This window comes from Schistocerca cancellata, chromosome 2, assembly GCF_023864275.1.
Source record: "Schistocerca cancellata isolate TAMUIC-IGC-003103 chromosome 2, iqSchCanc2.1, whole genome shotgun sequence".
Classification (NCBI taxonomy): domain Eukaryota; kingdom Metazoa; phylum Arthropoda; class Insecta; order Orthoptera; family Acrididae; genus Schistocerca; species Schistocerca cancellata.
Genome location: NC_064627.1, coordinates 657,871,433 through 657,891,982, shown reverse-complemented (window position 1 = coordinate 657,891,982; position 20,550 = coordinate 657,871,433). Strand labels below are relative to the sequence as shown.

At 43.8% G+C, this 20,550-nt stretch overlaps 1 non-coding gene across 1 annotated transcript; it reads right to left on the bottom strand.

The window, feature by feature from the left end:
* Positions 1–15,380: 15,380 nt before the first annotated feature.
* On the bottom strand, positions 15,381–15,452 carry Trnap-agg (transfer RNA proline (anticodon AGG)). The gene has a single exon. It is a non-coding gene; the product is annotated as a tRNA-Pro (tRNA).
* Positions 15,453–20,550: the final 5,098 nt, after the last annotated feature.

Sequence of the window (20,550 nt, the reverse complement as noted above, 5' to 3'; positions counted from 1 at the left end):
TGTCACTTTCAGTTACTGCAGGAGAACAAAGAATGTCTGAGGGCCACCTCACAGTCGTGTTATCGAAAAAGCAAGTGACAGTCTGAGAAAGGTGCAAGTGGTTGCGGAACCATGTTGCATTCCGCTGGGATCGACTGCCATCCAGAATGCAACGCCGTCACATTTACATGAAATGCTGGGAGGAGGTATTACTTCCTACCAAATGAAGGAGACTTTTTTTTATTCAGTTATCAGTTTCACTGGTTAGATATGGCCTGCCAGGAATTTCTCTCCTGTGCCAACCTTTTCATCTCACAGTAGCAATTGCACCCTATGTCCTATTATTTGCTGGAAGTATTCCAATCTCTGTCTTCCTCTACAATTTTTATCCTCTACAGCTCCCTCTAGTACCATGTATGTATGTATGTTTGTATTGAACTGGCCACCTAAAAACGACGGAGAGGCTTCGTCCCCGCCACAGCCCTCAGTGGTACACAACCCAACAGGCTACAACAGTCCACTCATCCCACCGCCGCCCCACACTGAACCCATTGTGCGGTTCGGTCCCCAGTGGACACCGCCGGGGTACACCAGACAAATGTAATCCCAATGTTTGCGTGGTAGAATAATTATGGTGTGCGCATACGTGGAGAAAGTGTTTGCTCAGCAATCGCCGACATAGTGTAACCAGCCCGCATTCGCCGAGGCAGATGGAAAACCGCCTTAAAAACCATCCACAGGCTGGCCGGCACACTGGACCTCGACACTAATCCGCCGGGCGGATTCGTGCCGGGGACCGGCACGCCTACCCTCTCGGGAAGCAGTGCGTTAGACCGCACGGCTAGCCGGGCGGGCTTCTAGTACCATGGAAGTTCTCACCTGATGCCTTAACAGATGTCCTATCGTTCTATCCCTCCTTTTTGTCAGTGTTTTCCATATGTTCCTTTCCTTGCCGATTCTACGGAGAACCTGCTCATTCCTTACCGTATCAGTCCACCTACTTTTCAACATTCTTCTGTAGCACCATATCTCAAAGAGTTAGATTCTCTTCTGTTATGGTTTCCCCACAGTCCATGCATGAGTACCGTACAATGCTGTGCTCCAAACGTACTTTCTCAGAAATTTCTTCCTCAAATTGAGACCTACATTTGATATTAGCAGACTTCGCTTGGCCAGGAATGCCATTTTACCAGTGCTAGTCTGCTTTTTATGTCCTTCTCCATCCGTGATATGATACCTAGGTATCAGGATTCAGTAACTTCGTCTCCTTCGTTATCCCCAATTGTAATGTTAAGTTTCTCGCTTTTTTCATTTGTGCTACTTCTCATTACTTTGGTCTTTCTTTAATTTACTATCTATCCGTATTCTGTACTCATCAGACTGTACATTCCATTCAACAGGTCATGTAATTCTTCTTCACCTTCACTGAGAACAGCAATGTCATCAGCGAATCCTATCATTGATATCCTTCCACCCTGAATTTTAATACCACCCTTGATACTTCCTTTCATTTCTCTCATTGCCTTTTTTGATGTACGAATTGAACAAAAAGTGCGAAAGACTACATATGTCTTACACCCTTCTTAATCCGAGCTCTTCGTCTTCCATTGTTCTTGTTCCCTCCTGGTTCTTGTACGTATAGTATATTGCACGCCCTACCCTATACCTTAACCGTGTTTTTCTCAGAACTTCGAACATCTTGCACCATTTTATACTGTCGAACGCCTTTCCAGGTCGACAAATCCTATGAACATGTCTCGATATTTCTTCAGTCTTGCTTCCATTATCAACTGTAACGTCGGAACAGCCTCTCTGCTGCCTTTACCTTTCCTAGGGCCAAACCGATCGTCATCTAACTTGGATGCATGAGCTGTTAAGCTGATTGTACAATAATTCTCACGCTTGTAGGCTCTTGCCATCTGATGAATTGTGTGGATGATGTTTTCGCGCAAGTCCGATGGTATATCGCCAATTTCGTACATTCTACACACCAACGTGAATAGTCGTTTTGTTGCCATTTCCTTCAATGACTTTAGGAGTTCCGATGGAATGTTATCTATCCCTTCTGCCTTATTTTATCTTAAGTCTTCTAATACTCTTTTCAATTCTGATTGTAATATTGTATCCCGTATTTCTTCCCTGTTGTATCCTGCTTCTTCTATTGCGTCATCAGGCAAGTCTTCCCCATAGTAGAGGCCTTGGATGTACTCTTTCCACCTATCCGCTGTCTCTTCTGCATTTGACAGCGGAACTCCTTTTAACTGTTAATGTTATAGCTCATGCTTTTAATTTCATCGAAGGTTGTTTCGACTTTCCTATATGCTGAATCCATCCTTCTGACAATCTTTTCTTTTACCATTTCTTCACATTATTCATGCAGCCGTTTCGCCTTAGCCTACCTGCACTCCCTATTTATTTCATTCCAGAGTGACTTGTATTTCTACTAGGTCTACAACTTTGCTTCTGCCGTTTTTTCTCGAAGTTCGAGTCTTCATTGTGAAAACATACAAAAAAATTACGATTCAAAATATTGGCCGTCGCTGATCACTGCTTTCTCCTAACTTTAGGGTAGCATACGAATCCTGCAGGGTATAAACTGGGCATCTTTCGGGAGGAGCCATGAATCAGTCCAATTTTGCACTTATTCATATGACCGCAAGTGCTAGTCAATTAGGTTGTGTGCCATAGGTCGAGGAAGGTGGCAGTGAGAGGGAGGAATATTCGGAGAATACAGCTGGTGGGGTAGAACTTTCCATTTCCACGTTTCAAGTGTGGTTTGACGTGATTTTCAACTTGGGGTCGTGCACTGTTTTGCAGCAGAATCATCTTTTCATGACTATCTCTGTATTGTGGCCGTTTGTCTTTTAGTGATCGGCTCAAACACATCAATTGCTTTCGATAATGATCTCCAGTGATTGTTCCCGTCGGTTGCAGTAGCATCGAAAGCTTTCTCTCTTTCACAACCATGCTGGTCTTCAACGTCAAAATCACCGTTCTTGAAGCATGGAAATCATTTTCTGCAAAGTTCTGTCACTAACAGGCGTCTCTTCATAGGCCTTACCAAGCTTTTTATGAGCCTCAGCCGCATATTTATTCATATCAAAGCAGAAACTTAAAACCTCACCCAGATGACGAGAATTGGACTCGTAAGTTGACATATTCAGCCGATAATAACTTTAAGATGCAATGAAAATTCGACTAATATTTTGATGGTGTTATGTTCTCGGATGCCTAAGCTCAGTGTATAACACTTACAACCTACGACTTGCGCCACTACTTTCCACTAATGCTGTCTATTGCAAAACGGTGGAAGCAAAGTTGTAGACCTAATACATTCCTGAATTTCCCTGAACATTTTTGTACTTCGTTCATTTGTCGATCAATTGAAGTATTTAATATGTTATCCATGGTTTATTCACAGTTGCCTTCCCCGTAACCGCGGTTTTCTTTCCGACTACTGTGATTGCCCTCTTTAGAGATGCTCATTCCTTTTCAACTGTACTGCCAATTGAGCTAGTAATTATTGCAGTGTCTATTGCATCAGACAACTTCAGGCGTACCTCTCCATTCTTTACTACATCTGTATCCCATTTCTTCGTGTACTGATTCTTCTCTCTTAAATTTCAGCCTACTCTTCATCACTACTAAATTGTGATCTGATTGTGTATCTGCTCCTGGGTACGCCTTACAATCCACTACCTGATTTCGCAATCTCTGCCTGAGCATGACGTAATCTAACTGAAATTTTCCTGTATCTCCTGATCTTATCCAGGTAACTCTTCTCTTGTGAATCTTGAACAGAGCATTTGCTATTGATATCTGAAATTTATTGCAGAACTCAAGTACTCTTTCTCCTCTCTCATTTCTACTACCACACTCATATTCTCCAGTAGCCCTTTCTTCTACTCCTTTTCCTACAAACGCATTCCAGTACCTCACGACTATTAGGTTTTCGTCACCCTTGACGTACTGTATTACCCATTCAGAATCTTCATATGCTTTCTCTATCTCTTTAACCTCTGCTTGCGACGTCGACATGTTTACCTGAGCTAGTGCCGTCGGTGTTGCGCCGATGGCTATTCTATCTCTGAACTGTTCACTGTAACAGTGTCTCTGCCCTCCTTTCCTATTCAGAACGAATCCTACTCCCGTTATACCATTTTCCGCAGCTGTTGATATTACCCTGTACTCATATGATCCGAAATCCTTGTCTTTCTTCCATTTCACTTCACTGACCTCCACAAAATCTAGATTGTCTCTTAGCTGTACCTTTTCAGATTTTCTAGCTTTCCTACCACCACATTCAGACTTCTGAAATTTCACCCCCCCCCCTGCTCGTAGAACCAACCGTTGGTCATTCAGTCTCTTTCTCGTTGTCACATACCCCTTCACAGACCCGTCCCAGAGATGCGAATCGGGGACCAGTCCGGAATCTTTTGCCAATGGAGAGAGCATTAAGGCACTTTTTCAATTACAGGCCACATGTCCTGTGGATACAGATTGAACCGTGAATTTACTTCAAAATTTTTTCTTAAAGAATTTACTTTATTTACTAGCGATTCATCAAGAACATTAACACATTTAGTCACACTAGGTGAGCGTGGAAGTAGTTGCCAGGGAGTAACTGATGATAATGAAATGACCTGTAACAAATGGGAGTTTCATTCATAAAAGCCTTTTCAATCACAGATTTAAAATTTATAAGCAGAAAAGCACCCTCGAAATATCAAGTTACAATTTTATTTAGAGGTAGAAAGAACAATACTGACAGTATGAGCCTTCGGGCTGAGAAGCTTGCCGCTCGCTTTCAACACGGCCGCAGTCACGACCGCTCACAATAATCTCTGAAAAACTACACTGGTGCAAACCTGCAACACACCAGATTACTTTAAACTAAAAATTTTTACAACTCACAAAAACACATTAACTATGCACCCCGTAAGAGGGATGGAAATGGTACAAACACTCACACTAAGAAATTATTTGCCACCGAAAGTGCAATTTGTTTTTAAAAGGACTCTTATGGTGGAAGGGTGGCAACTTTATAAAAATGACTATTTAAATAAAAGCCATGAAATTCAGACTTACATAAAATGTACAACATGCTCTACATTACACATATACCGCCTCGCAAGATGATAGGCAAGATAAAAACATATTTCAGGAATTCGGCCTTTACACCTTAATTCTATAAATTCGTTAACACTGAATCCGACAAACATGACAGAGGCAGCTAATAACGAACGGCAGACCGACAGAAAGACAGACAGACACTAACTGCCTAACAAATGCGGACGGGAGACAGACAATCAAGCTGGGAACGAGAGACTGACCAAGAAAACAAGTAGAATTTAACAGGTAAATGAAACAACATATCACGAATCACTTAACTTCTAATAAACTGCGATGTCTGGCTAAGACCTGGCGCAGCACCCCAAAACGCTCTCACTAACCGTCCGCTGCCAGCCGCTTCAACGGACGCAGGAATACGCGCCGATCTCCCGTCTCACGGCGTCGCAGCTCGGCCCGGCCAGACCGACGTCGTGGGTTGACTCCTGTTGCTCTCGTGTCGGCCGCGAAGCCACTACCCCTCGCTATAAGGCGCGGCCCACTGGACTCACGTGAAGACCTCACATGCGCCGACGCTCAAGACGGACAAGTCATCTTGTGTCCCAGTGCACGACCGACCCGCCGATCGATCCAACCGCCAGTGACCATTGCCTGAACAAACTCGGGCAGACTGGCGGCCTAACACATACTAGCACTCCGGACGACAGACAGACACTGACTGCCCCACACTGACCCGGCTGAGCAACTGACAAGACTCGCCCCGACTGACTGACTGCCGAGCTCATAGCGGCCCTTAAATGCACGTGAACAGTCAACTTTTCCCCTTTCCCACCAGAGGGAGACACCGAAGCTGCGATTGCTACAGCGGCGCCACCGCCAGAAACGAAAGGCGTCTGCTTTACACTACGCGCTGCGGCGCGCTCTTCAAATCAGCAAATGTTACCACGGTTCACACATTATCTGTCTTTTAATACAGTGGTTGTCATTGCCTTCTGCATTCCTCATGCAGTTGATCATTGCTGATTCTTCCGCCTTTAGGGCCAGCTTCCCACCCAAAAGTCAAGAGAGTGCCCTGAATCCCTATCCGCTCCTCAGCCCTCTTTAAAACGGCCGTTGACTGAATGATGGTGACTTCTTATGGCGAAAGTCTTCTGCCGCAATTGCTGATGATTTTCATTCGACATTTAAGCGATGACGGGGTTTGAACCCGGGAACGAGGCCGTTTTGATAAGTAATCAAAAGTGCTACCCCTAGACCACGGGTCAGTGAAAGAACAGTTTCAACCAACGGGAGCTGTGTTGTATGTTTGTGATCATGACGTGAATGTCGGCGAATCAATAAGCTCCTACGTTCCTTGCTTCTCAAAACTTTCGGCACTCCTTGCGCATGTTCAGTCTCTTGGATCCGGAGTTTGGTGCAGCATACCGAACACGTATGGGCGACCCTTTCTCTTATAAATTCGGGCTCACCAGAGATTTGAACCCAGAACCTCTCGCACCCAAAGCGAGAATAAAGAACCCCCGCCCCGCATTTTTTAAGAAACCTTCCCAGTGCCCAAAGGGAGAGATGGGGGCAAAGTGTGCAGTGGTCACAACCCAAGGTCTGGCCTCCATGTCCTATTCCCACCCTCGAGGAACCAAGGAAAGCGTAGGGAACGTGAGTAGAGGTATAGTGAACATCGTTTATTTATTTATTTTCTTTTAACATTAATACCACCGAGAATAGCAGGAAACCGGCTTCGCGAGGAGGGCGTAGCAAGACTTAAGACACATTGAGACTATTGACGTATATTTTATCCGAGAAGAACATTCGGATGACCAGAGAATATATCGGTTCTAAGCGTGGAAGAGGCGGCTATCAACTCTTTATGATAGGAACACCCCAGACCTGCGGTGGATTAAGAAAGACACTGCAAAGAAAATTGGAAAAAAAAATTGTCTCTATTTTGAATTGCGGACAACCGCACAATGGCGTTCATTAAGGAAAAATCAAGGATACTTTTCTTGCCATCAGCAAACAAGTAGTGAGTTGCGTGGCCACACATATATTTCAGAGAGTTCGTCTTCGCTTGCGGGAAGTACCCGTGTCCAGAAAGAGGAGCAGTTGAGTAGGTCTCTGATGAGGAGTCATACGGGTAACTAGGCACATGGCACAGACCCAAACCGCCTCTGCACCGCGGGAGGGTGAGGGTCTGGTACCGTATCTTGAACAGCAAGCCTTGGCAAACAAATGAACCCAATGCCACTAGCAAGCGGCGGAACCGGAAATGTCTGTGCTACTTGGGGGAAACGGACGCCAAAGAAGATAGATTGCTCGTAAACGGTGATCGAAGAGCCCAGCTAGTAGTTGGGGAAGTATGCGCCGGAAGTTGAGAGCAGCAGCTGAGGACAGCAATTGAGGGCAATTGTCCGCCGCAAATCACTTGCAAATTGTTCACATGGTTCTAAACACTATGGGCAGGCTTTGCATAGAGCACCAATTAAGAAAGGGCATCACGGCGTCGGCGACAAGCTGTCCTTGTGGACTCCATGAACTGCCAGCAAGCGGGTGAAGTAAGGTGGATGGTGTTCATTTTCCATGGTACACGGCCGCGCCACATCCTTTGGTGGCAGAGATTGATGTCACAGATAAGTGCCTCATGGTCAGAGAACGCAATGGGCCAGACTTCGGCAGCCTGCACCCCACTGGTAATATCGTGGGAGATGTAAACACCATCGAGTCGGCTGGAAGAATGGCTTGTGAAATGCGTAAACACCGAACGATCGCCATGAACATGCTCCCAAGAATCCACTAGGCTAGCGTGACGTGGTAGTTGGTCTTTGGGTGCCTGGGTGCAGTTGAAATCACCTCCCGTGATCAATGCATCCTGTCGACCCAGGAAGAGAGGCGTGACTGTTTCTGAGATGAAGATGGAGCACATTGACAATCCTAATGCCACTAAATGTGAGAGCCACACCTTTGACATCAGGGAGATAGGGAACTGCATCAGAAAGGATTCCGTCACGTAAGAGGATCGCCACCGACTACCAGTAGGGGAAGCATGACATATATGTACTGTAAAGCCTTGGGGATCACAGAAAGTTGCCGGCGGGTGTGGCCGTGCGGTTCTAGGTGCTTCAGTCTGGAACCGCGCGACCGCTACGGTCGCAGGTTCGAATCCTGCCTCGGGCATGGATGTGTGTGATACCCTTAGGTTAGTTAGGTTTAAGTAGTTCTAAGATCTAGGGGACTGATGACCACAGATGTTAAGTCCCATAGTGCTCAGAGCCATTTGAACCATTTTGAACCATCACAGAAAGTTGCAACGTGCACTTCCTGAAGGAGAGCAACTTCAACGTCCATAGCATGTCAAGGAGTAAAGCCAGTTTGTGGCGTACGCGAAGGTATTAACATCGACCGTCGCTATGCAATAAGTCTGAAAAGTTGCCATCGCCAGGAGGACGGGCGATTAAAACATGGGGGGAAGCACAGAGAACTCTCTGTTTGGCCCCCGTGGACGGGCTCATCACTATAACTGGGAGGGAGCCGATCCCACCAAGGTGGCTCCATCGCTCTGTACACCTCCAGAATGTCTCCGCATTGATGACGTCCGCCCATATTCAGTGAAATACTACCAGAGGAGCACCTACAGGTAGCTTCGGACACAGAGAGGAAGGGAAGCGAATCAGACGCAGGCAGCGGAAGACCTGTGTCCGCAGGCGGAGGTTGACTGGAGATGGAGGCGGAAAAGGACGTCGCGTCGCCAGGTGCCAGGGAACCACAGGACGCGTACCATGAATAGCAGGGTAGTCATCCTGTACAGACGTCCGATGGAGACAGCTGTCAGGAGGATACAGCGATGTCTCTTCCGCTTTCTCGGTGACTGTTGCTTCGTAACATGCCGTTCCATGTGGACGGCGGGCAATTGCCGTCGGACATGTGGCCAGATGGCAGAAAAGCGGAGGTCGGTACAGCTGCATGATCAGCAACCATGGGGGCGGGGCAGACAGCTTGTGCCTCCTGACGGTCATCGTTTAATTGTACTGCCTCCGGCAGAAGCGTAGGAGAGACAGGCGAAACGGTCATTGTGCCGTCGAGGGGATTTGACGCCGGTACCGACTGCAGCTGGCAGCACCGCCGCAGACGCATACGATAGAGGCAACACAGCGGGCGCCGCAGGAAGAGCGGCGTCTCAACCATTCTACGTCGGAGACATTCAGAACGGTCATGGCCTTCCTGGGCACAACCTGAACAGGTACTAGGCTGGCCATAGTATATGAGGACAGCCCTGCATCCGGCAGTTACCAGGTAGGAAGTCACGTGTTTCCGCAGTTTAGTTTTTATCCGACGGGCACCGTTGAGGACTCTATATGTTTTGAACGTCTTCCAAGTTTCAACACCGTTAATGACGACGTTGCCATAAGGGTTAAAGGCAGTAACCACAACCTCTGACGGTATTTCGAAAGGAATTTCGAAAACCCGCAACCTTCGGAGGCCAAAACCAGCGTGATCAAACACTACAATCCCTATATGTCCTTCTGAGTATCGGGAGTTGAGATCGTTAGCGTGGCTCCGCACCACGTTGACGCACAGCTCGTCATTCTCCAGTTTTATGTACACATTAGTACTGACAGGGGAACCTCCCCATCGCACCCCCCTCAGATTTAGTTATAAGTTGGCACAGTGGATAGGCCTTGAAAAACTGAACACAGATCAATCGAGAAAACAGGAAGAAGTTGTGTGGAACCATGAAAAAAAAAAGCAAAATATGCAAACGGAGTAGTCCATGCGCAAGACAGGCAACATCGAGGAGGGTGTGAGCTCAGGAGCGCCGTGGTCCCGTAGTTAGCGTGAGCAGCTGCGAAACGAGAGGTCCTTGGTTCAAGTCTTACCTCCAGTGAGAAGTTTACTTTCTTTATTTTCGCAAAGTTATGATCTGTCCGTTCGTTCATTGACGTCTCTGTTCAGTGTAATAAGTTTAGTGTCTGTGTTTTGCGGCCGCACCGCAAAACCTTGCGATTAGTAGACGAAAGGACGTGTCTCTCCAATGGGAACCGAAAACATTCGATCGCAAGGTCATAGGTCAACCGATTCCTCCACAGGAAAACACGTCTGATATATTCTATACGATACTGGTGACGGCATGTGCGTCACATGACAGGAATATGTCGCCGACTCACCTAACTTGTACACTTGGCGAATGGGTAAAACGATTCTTCTACCTTTCCCGATCTAGGTTTTCTTGTGGATGTGATAATCACTCCCAAAAAAGTGATGAAAACATAAGAGTTTGTCACATAAACTGCAACAAATGAATGCAACAGTTTCACAGTCGCATCGGACGGACGGACGGACAGATAATAATTGTCTGAAAATAAAGAATTAAAATTTTCACTCAAGGGAAGACTTGAACGAAGGACCTCTCCTTTCGCAGCCACTCACGCTAACCACGGGACCACAGCGCTCCTGCGCTCACATTATCCTTGATGTAGCTTATCTTGCGCATGGACTACTCAGTTTGTATATTTTGCTTATTTTTTTCATAGTTCCACACAACTTCTTTCTGTTTTTTCGATTGATCTGTGTTCAGTTTTTCAAGGCCTATCCACTGTGCCAACTTGTAACTAAATATGAGGGGGGTGCGATGGGGAGGTTCCCTTGTAAGGATCGAAAAATGAGTTCCGAGAAAATCTTGTGGCGGGAGGCGCATTTCGTCCCGTAGAAGACGTTCTTCTTCATACGCCTTCTGTCGTTCGTGATCCAGAGGAAAAGTTCATTTAATTGTGGCTTGGCGGTTAGAAAACGTCATGATGGTCGATGAAGCCAGACTTTCGAGACAAGCCGCTTCGCGGAAGTAAACAAAATGGTTCAAATGGCTCTGTGCACTATGGGACTTAACATCTATGGTCATCAGTCCCCTAAACTTAGAACTACTTAGACCTAACTAACCCAAGGACATCACACAACACCCAGTCATCACGAGGCAGAGAAAATCCCTGACCCCGCCGGGAATCGAACCCGGGAACCCGGACGCGGGAAGCGAGAACGCTACCGCACGACCACGAGCTGCGGACGCGGAAGTAAACAAACACGCGCTAGGTTACAACAGGTGAGACGAAAACAAGGCGTGCGACTCCCCGCAGCCAAAGGCCGAATGAAACTCCTGGACCGAGAAATGCAGTCAAATAAACTCTTTTATTCTAAGCAACAACTTCAAAGAAGAGAACATTCCACCATTACAAGCGTATTTCACTATGGTAAACGCCACTTGTTCACACAAGTAGTGTTTAACTCCCCTCTGTTCCCCAGCCCTCGCCATCAGTGAGAAAAACCACGAACTTACTTCACACCTAATAGGGCTATATGTTTGGAATCCGATTCACCATAATTCTGCTGAGAGCTCTCCGCCTGCTTATCTGGGTGGTAACGTGCTTTTCTCCCGTCCAGTGGGGCCTGGGTTTGATTTCCGGCCAGGTTGGGGATTTTCTCCGCTCGTGGAATGGGTGTTGTGTTGTCCTTATCATCATTTCATCCTCATCTCAGGCACGCAAGTCCCCCAATGTGGCGTCGACTGCAACAAGACTTGCACTTGGCGGCCGAACTACCCCGGATAGGGCCTCCCGGCGATCAAGGCTATGCGCTTATTTTCATTTTTTTTTAGTGTGATCGTGGCAGTATAACCCTTCTAACATTGTGCAAACGAATGTACAGTCACAACGATTAAACAAAATGCAAAGTTGTAAAATAAAACGAATATATCCTACGGCAGATCCTGTCAAAAGTTTTCCGAATCCCGAACTCATGTTTATTTCACTCTTATTTCACTACGAGAGTTGTGTAGTTATTTGCGTCATCCTTAAGTTTAATCAAAGCCTCGTAATTTGTTAGGCGACCTCCTTGTCGAATTACTAAGTGATACTGTTTTCCGCTTGTGCTAGTAACAGATATATTGAAAGACGATATCTTGAGACACTTCATGCTGCTCATAAAGGGAGGCTGTTTACAAAGGCATGGTGCATTGCAGTCAGATGATGACTGCCGTGATAAGAGCAGCTGATCACAATCGGATGACGATTGCTATGGTAAGAGTATCTGACCGTTTTAACAACTCATTGCAGCGATAATCTTGAACAGAGCCATCAGTAACTCGACTTGAAGCGAGAATGCACCCACTACGTGTTTGCCAGTGTCCACCGTGCTAACTGCATTAGAAAGTCGCACGACGCCCAACAGCAGTGACGATTATCGGTGCTTAAACAGGGATGTCGTTGACTGAATATAGCGCTATAGAAACAGTACCGTAGTCGCCACAGGCATCTGAGGGAAATGAGAGAAGAGCCAGTGGCGAACCGAGAATAATTGATTGCCGTTTTTGGCAAGCTTCGCTTCAGCTAGTGGTACTGTGATCGGATCTGTTTCCGAAGGCTTCAGAGAATGATATTCGAATTTTCCCACATTATACTGATCCATCATAGATGTATTCGCTTTCAGTAGCAGTATCCACCATGAACGACACACCTGATACGGAACATTGCATTTCTCAGTGGTCAACGAGGCACCAGCAGTATAACGACGGAGCAGCGTGACTGTTCCTGTTCCACAAGCAGATATCCTGTCTTCTTCAGTCACTTCACTGTCATTCAGAGTGTCTTCCTAATTACATGAGTACAAACTCTGTGCAGCTTTCAGAATGAAATGAAACATATTTTGTGGCCATTCGATATTTATCACCAACCTACTCCAGTATACATCAAGCGAATGTCGTACACAAATGAATGATTATTCCTTGTGCCGTGTAAATGCTTCACGAGAGTAAGAGTTCGAATAAGACAGTATTATGATTGCTTCTTCCATTAGTTGCTAAAGGCATGAAAGACCCTGAAGAATGGGTGTCAGCTTCGCTGATGAGAATATTGAGGTCCGGTGGAAGCACACGATTTTATTTCCTTCTGGAACTTGGACTCACAGTAAACACTTGGAGATAGTCCTTAGACCGGTGTAACATCCACCTGTATGTTATTGAGACCGTTTTTCAGGATTTTGTTTTTCCCTACCGTAAAAATGGTGTCCAAGGAGACTTCCGGGGCCTGGTAGCCACTAATGCATATTATTCAGTGGACAGATCTGTTTTCAGTGATAAAATTTGTAACTCCGCTGCGGCTGATGAGGTTTAGTAGTTGAAGTGTCTATTAATATAATTATAAACTACTTTTTCTGGCTGCCACCAGGGTCACTGAATATTATGGGCCACTCTTCAAACCCAGGCAGCTCGTAATAGCAATGAATGAAATAGAAACGAATAAAAGATTTATGTGAGCACTGTCACCTATTGATTTTTGTGAAAGGATGTTCTGTTCTACTGAAAGGAATTCAATCTCGTGAATACGTTTGCATTAAAAACAACCAAATAATTTCAATGTGTATTGGAGCAGAAAACGAACGTTGAAAGTCAATGTAACAGCAGTTGCAGCGGGACGGAGCTGTGTTACGTGTTTGTGCTCCATCTCTTATGGCCTGAATTTCAGCGTATCAATAAATCCTGTATTCCTTGGTTCCCAATAGAGATGGGTAGTTCGCGAACGAACGGGTGCAAAGGAACGGTTCACCAAGAAGGACGAAAGGACCGAGGAACGAATTCCAAGAAAAGATCGGCTCATAGTTCACTTCGGTCGCGGCGGTCACTTCGGCAGTTCTCGTTCCAGCCTCGGTCGCGTGCTCGTCTCAGTCTCGGTCTCCCTCGGCCGCACTTGTCGTTCATCGCATGACCACCTGTCTCAGTTCCACTGCCGACTGCTTCTAGTTAGTTCAGTATCCAGTTGTCCGTTTCGTTCACTGCGCTCGCCTATTTTACATGTGTTCCAAACTGTTCTTGCACTTAGTTCTGGCTATTCAGCGTCCACGACCGGTAATCAAAAAGTATTTTATAGTTACGTAAATTACATAAAAATTACGTTGTGTGTTAGAGGTACGTCTTTTCAGGTAACAAAAGGGCATATCAGCTCACTTCATTATATCGATGAGCAGCAGAAGCATACTTATAACAAGGCAAGTTTTTTTTGTTATTCATATATTTTTTGGTTTCATCGACTTGATTTAGCAGCTAACTTTCAACAATTTATTTAATTTTTAGTGTAATAACATTCATATAAAACAATTTTCGTGTATCTTCCATATACAAAACATTACATTTAGGAAGGCTCTAATTATTTTTAAGTTTGGTTGTTTCCAATTTGCATTACCTGCTAGTTTGGTTTCTTTGGGAAAAAAAGTGGGTTGTGGGTCATTTTGGCTCAGTAGGAAAAGCGGTGCCTCTCCATTTGAAAAGAAATAGGTTGCCATAAAATCGTATTTACTTATTATCTCAAAAACATTTGTTCAGAAGGAGCTTTCAAACCAAAAACTTTATTACTGCGAACTTAATTATTATTATCATTGCTGCATTAACTTTAATAATGCAACATAAAAACCTAATTTTTACTAAGCGTGTGACGCAAGTATGAGAAAAACACATTTTATTCTATGCTTCCATAAAGTCTCTACTTCGCCTACGAACTCAGAGACAACGTGAAGTATATATAGGGTGTAAACGATTATTGTTTACAACTTAGCATAGTTATGTAGTGGAAGTCGAAACGAAGAATTTCATACAAGAAACTTTTGGTCTATTAAGTTGGGAAACAGCCACCAACAGGTTTACAAGACTACATAAGCTATAGCCCATTCGCGTCGCGTGAGATTTTCATGTTCTCTTCTCCAGCTCTCTACACGTCGTCATTGATTGTTTCGCAATTGTTGCTTGCAGCAGCTTGATTTTTCTTCACTGCCTAATTATTACATGTTTGTCTGTTTGTTGTATCTGCTCGTAACCGGCAACACATCGTCTGTAATTGGCGAGCAGTCTGTACTCGGGGCCGGTTCTCCGTGCGCCACCCTATATTATTTCCCTGCGATCAGCCACACAAGGCTGCGGTTGGCTAAACGAGAGGTTCTGCAGAATCACAGAAATTACTTCTAAACGTGTGAAAGAATTTTGTAATGAATAAAAACTCTATACTCCAGGGGGGAGGCAAGTCCCCCTCTTGGTGCCCTCCATCCTTCAGTCACCTACACTACCAGTTTTCAGTTTTTCATAAGAACCATATACCAAGCACAAATGAACAATGAACGAGTAAAAATGAACGGTTCCCAAAAAAGAACCATCAGCGGTGAACTAGTTCCCAAGGATGAACGAGTTTGCCCATCTCTAGTTCCCAACGCTTTCGGCATTCGTTGTGGAGTTGGGTGCAGTATACCGAATACGTATGCTTGTCTACTTCTTTTATTAAGAGGGCAGGATCGAAGTACAAAAACTCGGGCTCGTCCGGGATTTGAACCCGGGACCTCTCGCACCCTAAGCGAGAATCATACCCCTAGACCAACGAGCCATACTGAGACCGTGTTCGTGTGTGATGTAGAAAACGCAGAAAGCGTGACCCACTTGCGTGCAACAGGCGGCCCGCTACCGCTGCTGCTGCGGTCGCCAACACTGGCTGCCAGCTCAGCTGCGAAGGCGACGCTGCTGAATTATGCCGTGCTGAGTCTGACCGTCCCTACTTCAAACTGTCAGGAAGTAACCATATGAGAGAGCAATGAAAGCCAGTCAAGAAAAGTATTTATGGTCTATGATGTGTGCCCCTTCAACTGAATCGTTTGTTTCTTACTACTTCTTCCTGTTGGTCATAATGTTTTCCTTATATCTTTCTGAACGTCAAGGAATGTATCCTCAAACATCGTGGGCCTCCAGGCCTGCGATCGGCAGCGACATAGCTATTGCCCTGGAAAGTGATCTGAACACTTGCCGAAGGCGGCCGCGTCGTCGTGTGTACACACTGCATACAGGAAGGAGCGTAGCAATAATGTACACTTCGGTATTCTTACAATTGGAGCTCCACACAACGCTACACGCGCAAACCTTTACAAAATTTATTGACTAACCTGCCGCTTTCATTGTCGTCACTTCACGTTAAAATTAATGTAGTGTACCTTCTTGGGGGCTACGTTGTCTATTCGCAGAGCACTCGTTTATTTTGGTACCTGTTAAAAACAAATGCCATAAACAAAATAATTTTTCTTATATTGCATTTATGATGGACAAAAGCTGCGATGCTTTCGAGATGTTGGTAATTTTTTTTTTAATTTCATAATTTACACATTTATGCATATCTGAAGAAATAAGGCAATAAGCTTATTTTAATAAGTGATACTTAATTGGCGACCAAATTCTGCAACAAGTACCACTTCAAGTTAGTGTAAAAATACATTATAATAAAATAACTTTGCACGATAGATCAACACGTAAAACGTCACATCCAAGCTAACAGTTGCTCAAGAAAATTTACATCAAAACCGGATGGTTTCTGCACATTTGATGAATTTCAATGTTTTCCTCTTGCAAAAGTCATCAAATGTGCAGAAATGTTTTTATGTAAATATTCTTAACTGAGACAGTTGCCTTGGCTGTGACGTTTTACGTTTTAACCTACGCGACTAAGATTTTTTTATTCTAATGTTTTTTAACGTCTACCTGAAAATGGTACTTGTTAAAGAAACCAGTCGTCAATAAAGCATTATTCACGAATTTCTTCAAATCTATAATATATGAGTGCTGTGGACAGCTTAATATGGTTCAAATGACTCTGAGCACTACGGGACTTAACATCTGAGGTCATCAGTCCCCTAGAACTTAGAGCTACTTAAACCTAACTAATCTAAGGACATCACACACATTCATGCCCGAGGCAGGTTTCGAACCTGCGGCCATAACAGTAGCGCGGTTCCGAACTTCGGACCTAGAACCACTCGGCTACCTGGGCCGGTGGAAACTTGAGACGTGAGTAAAAGGAGCTCAGCACGTCACTTGGTAACATCACATTTGAGTGTTTATGGCACGTTGCAGGAAGGGCTACTGCATCCTTATTATCAACAGAGAGTCAGCTTCTTCACGAAGCACACTAACCATGAAGAGCTACACTCTTCGCCTGGCCCTTAGAACAGTGTGAAATCAACACAGAGTTTAAATCTTTCTGACAGATTGAAATTGTATGCCCAACGTAGACTCGAACTTTAGCTTTTCACAGGCAAGTTCTCCACCAACTGAGCTAGCCCTCCTCACAGCTTTACTTCGACCAGTACTTCCCCTCCTACCTTCCAAACTTGACAGAAGTTTTCCTGTGAACTTACAGGACTAGCACGCTAGGAAGAAAAGATATTGCGGAGACATGACTCACAGTTGTAATCTGCCAAGAAGCACACTCTGCTGCAGAATGAAAATCTCGTTCTGGAAACATCCACCGCCTGCGAGGCGGTGGCTGTACCAGGGACCAAAACTCCATTTTAATTTTTATGTTTTGACGCCTTGTAATCATCGATGAGTTAATTCATCCTTACATTGCGTAGATTTACTTTTTACATACTTTTATAAAGAAGATGGGCTAGTTTTTATAATGATGTATCATACGGTAAAGTGGTTCCACCACAACACTAGTCCATTGTAAATTTTATTAGGTCTATAGGCTTCGTTCATTTGGTAGAATATTGTAGATGCCATGTTTGAAAGCACTAATCCTATCTAACAGCAAAAGCTTGCTCTACTTAAGGCAGCCGATGTCAGTAAACAGATAGACGTATCTAACGTTTTGTGATATATAGGATGACTTTTAACGTGTGGCTTTTCATTTGGCAGGTTATGAAGATAGCTTAAAGAAAATAGGCGTAAAATTGCATTAGTACAAAAAAAAAAAAAACAACGAACAGGACGCACATTCCACATAGAAAATCAGGGTAAAAAACTTGATGCAATGGAACAATTAGAAATAGTGATACACAAAGAAAACTCTTCTTAAAACTTGTTGAACAAACGGAGTTTAATAGCCAAAGCTTTAACAGTAATTGTAGAAGTTTATTTTCCCTAAATGAAACAAATATTTAATAGCGTACAGTCACATTTGACATATTCAGAGATATTTGTTTATAAATGAAATTTCTGTATAATTAATAATATAACAGATTTAAATCCTCTTTGAAATAATAACAGGTGCGTATTTGTGGAAATACAGCGTCATTACATTTGAAATTCTTTAACTCGTTTTGACTTTCGAGTACAAATGTGCTGTGGAATGGAAACGTATATATGTACATAAAAATTTCCTCATACTATGTTTCAAAACCATGTATCTACTTCTGGAAACATCAATAAGTTATTTTTCGATTTGTCTTAGTTTTTGTACACTTATATTTACAACGTAATACTTTATAATAAAACAATGTAATTCTACCAAGACTAGAATTGACCTAAATCCTAATGAAAAGAGAATGTAGACTGTCAAGCATATTGAAATAAAATAACTATTACGAGTGAAGGCGGTTGTTCTTTATTTTACTAAAGTTATTTCAGATCGTTAATTTGAAAAGACACACTCTGAATATACAGTTACTAATGAAATGTGCTTTCCAAACATGTACCAGAGTAATATACATTTTAAAAAAAGCTGATGAGTAGATAACTATAAACAGCTTAGGGTAAAATTAAATTGTGGTCCGTCTGGAGAAAATTAGTCATTAGGGAGCTGTACATCTTGAAGTTCACCAATTCAGGTACACCAGAAATGGGGATTTTGGAATGGTACCCCTACTTGAAGAAATACCTGCCAACGCCCACAGGCACTGTAATGCAAAACATGACCCTACTGTGTGACTATTCTCTCGGCTGCAGTTGTGAATTTGTCGAGAGGTATCTCTACAGTGTCAGGGTGTGTTTGAATAAATATATCCAGTACATAAATTCACTTCCGGTTTACAAGTTTCCTGGTGGTCCCAGATTATGCCGCTTCGAATGTGTACTGCGACGACAGAGGAGGAGGGATTCAGTTATTAAATTTTCTGGTGTCTCACGAGGCGTTGGGTACAGCTAGAGTTGCACTCTAACAAAACTACAGTTCAGTAGTTTTGATACAGTACATAGTGACTAGTAAATGATAGGATTTCCTGTAGTATTGGTAATACTGGTATTGGCAATATCGGTAGGGAAAGAAACATAATCGAATGTGTAAGAGAGAAAGTTGGAGCGGATACCTTCCCTTTGTTTATTTGTTTGCTTGTTTGTTTTGCACATAATCCATATCTTATATCCTTACAGAATATAAATTGCATTTTGTGACTAGTAAAAATTAATTTATCGCGTAACTTTAGCGCGTCTACGTAACCAGAGTGATTACTTTTGGTGCAAGCGTAGCTTACATGCACAAACATAAAAATATGTGTAATGATTGCTGTTGTTTTGCACTCAACTGAAAGTTCATCATGAAGAAAGGCAAGCGTTTCCTCTTTTTACTGATAATTCGAAAATTGTTAATGAACAGCAGAAACATGTTTTATATAACTTCGACAAAGCATTGAATCGATGTTTGATAAATTTTTCTTTTGCCCTTTTTTATTTTACCTTTTTTGGGAAATTGCGTTTTCTGGTGCTATATGACAAACTTTGTTTCCTTTTTTTGTTTTACTACCGCATCTCTCAGTTCCACATTACAAATCAACAATTTTCGAATGAAACCTGAAGTAAACATTGATAATTTCTGTTTTGCTATAATTAGTGTTTCTTTTTGAGCCACAGACACGAGGATAGCTATGTAGAACAAAAATGTTCTGTAGGTAACGTGGCATTACATATTGCCTTACGCTGTTTCGAGACACTTCACTGCTTCCGGTTTCTAGGGAATCCTCTAAGACAGTGGTCACATATGTAAAGAAAGCAATCGTTATGAGGAGGTATGGTCCGACAGGTATGCAACACACCTAATGTACAGGTAATGCGGGTACCACCTTAACTGTCCAAAGCTACTATGAAAACTACCATAGTCTACACTTTCTTGTAGTAGTCTATGATAGACCGCAGAATTCTTACAACACTAGGTACAAGGATTAACTGAGACTATTACATAATCTGAGTATTACTTATTGTGTGACACTTATGGACACTGGAGAGCGGGCAAATGGCTCTGAGGACTATGGGGCTTAACTTCTGAGGTCATCAGTCCCCTAGAACTTAGAACTACTTAAACCTAACTAACCTAAGGACATCACACACATGCATGCCCGGTCGCGCGGTACCAGACTGTAGCGCCTAGAACCGCTCGGCTACTCTGGCCGGCCGGAGAGTGGGCAGATGATAACTGCAAGTTAATGCGCTGTTTCTCAGCTGGATGGTGCGTGGTGCACATCGTGTTTCTGAAGATGTGTAATAGCCTAGAGCAGGGGTCTCCAAACTATAGCCCGTGGGTCAACACTGGCCTGTGAACACTACCAATCCGGCCCGAGGTAACGGGTCAGGCGTGTGTGGTATCCGACCCACCTGTTTTTTTATTATTAAAATAGGTCCTTGATTATCGTGCAGATCCAATAACACAATGAGTAGAAGAAAATCTAAGAAACTGCCTTGCCTAACGAACGATGTTTTGCATAAACGGTCTGTTTAATGATATTTTC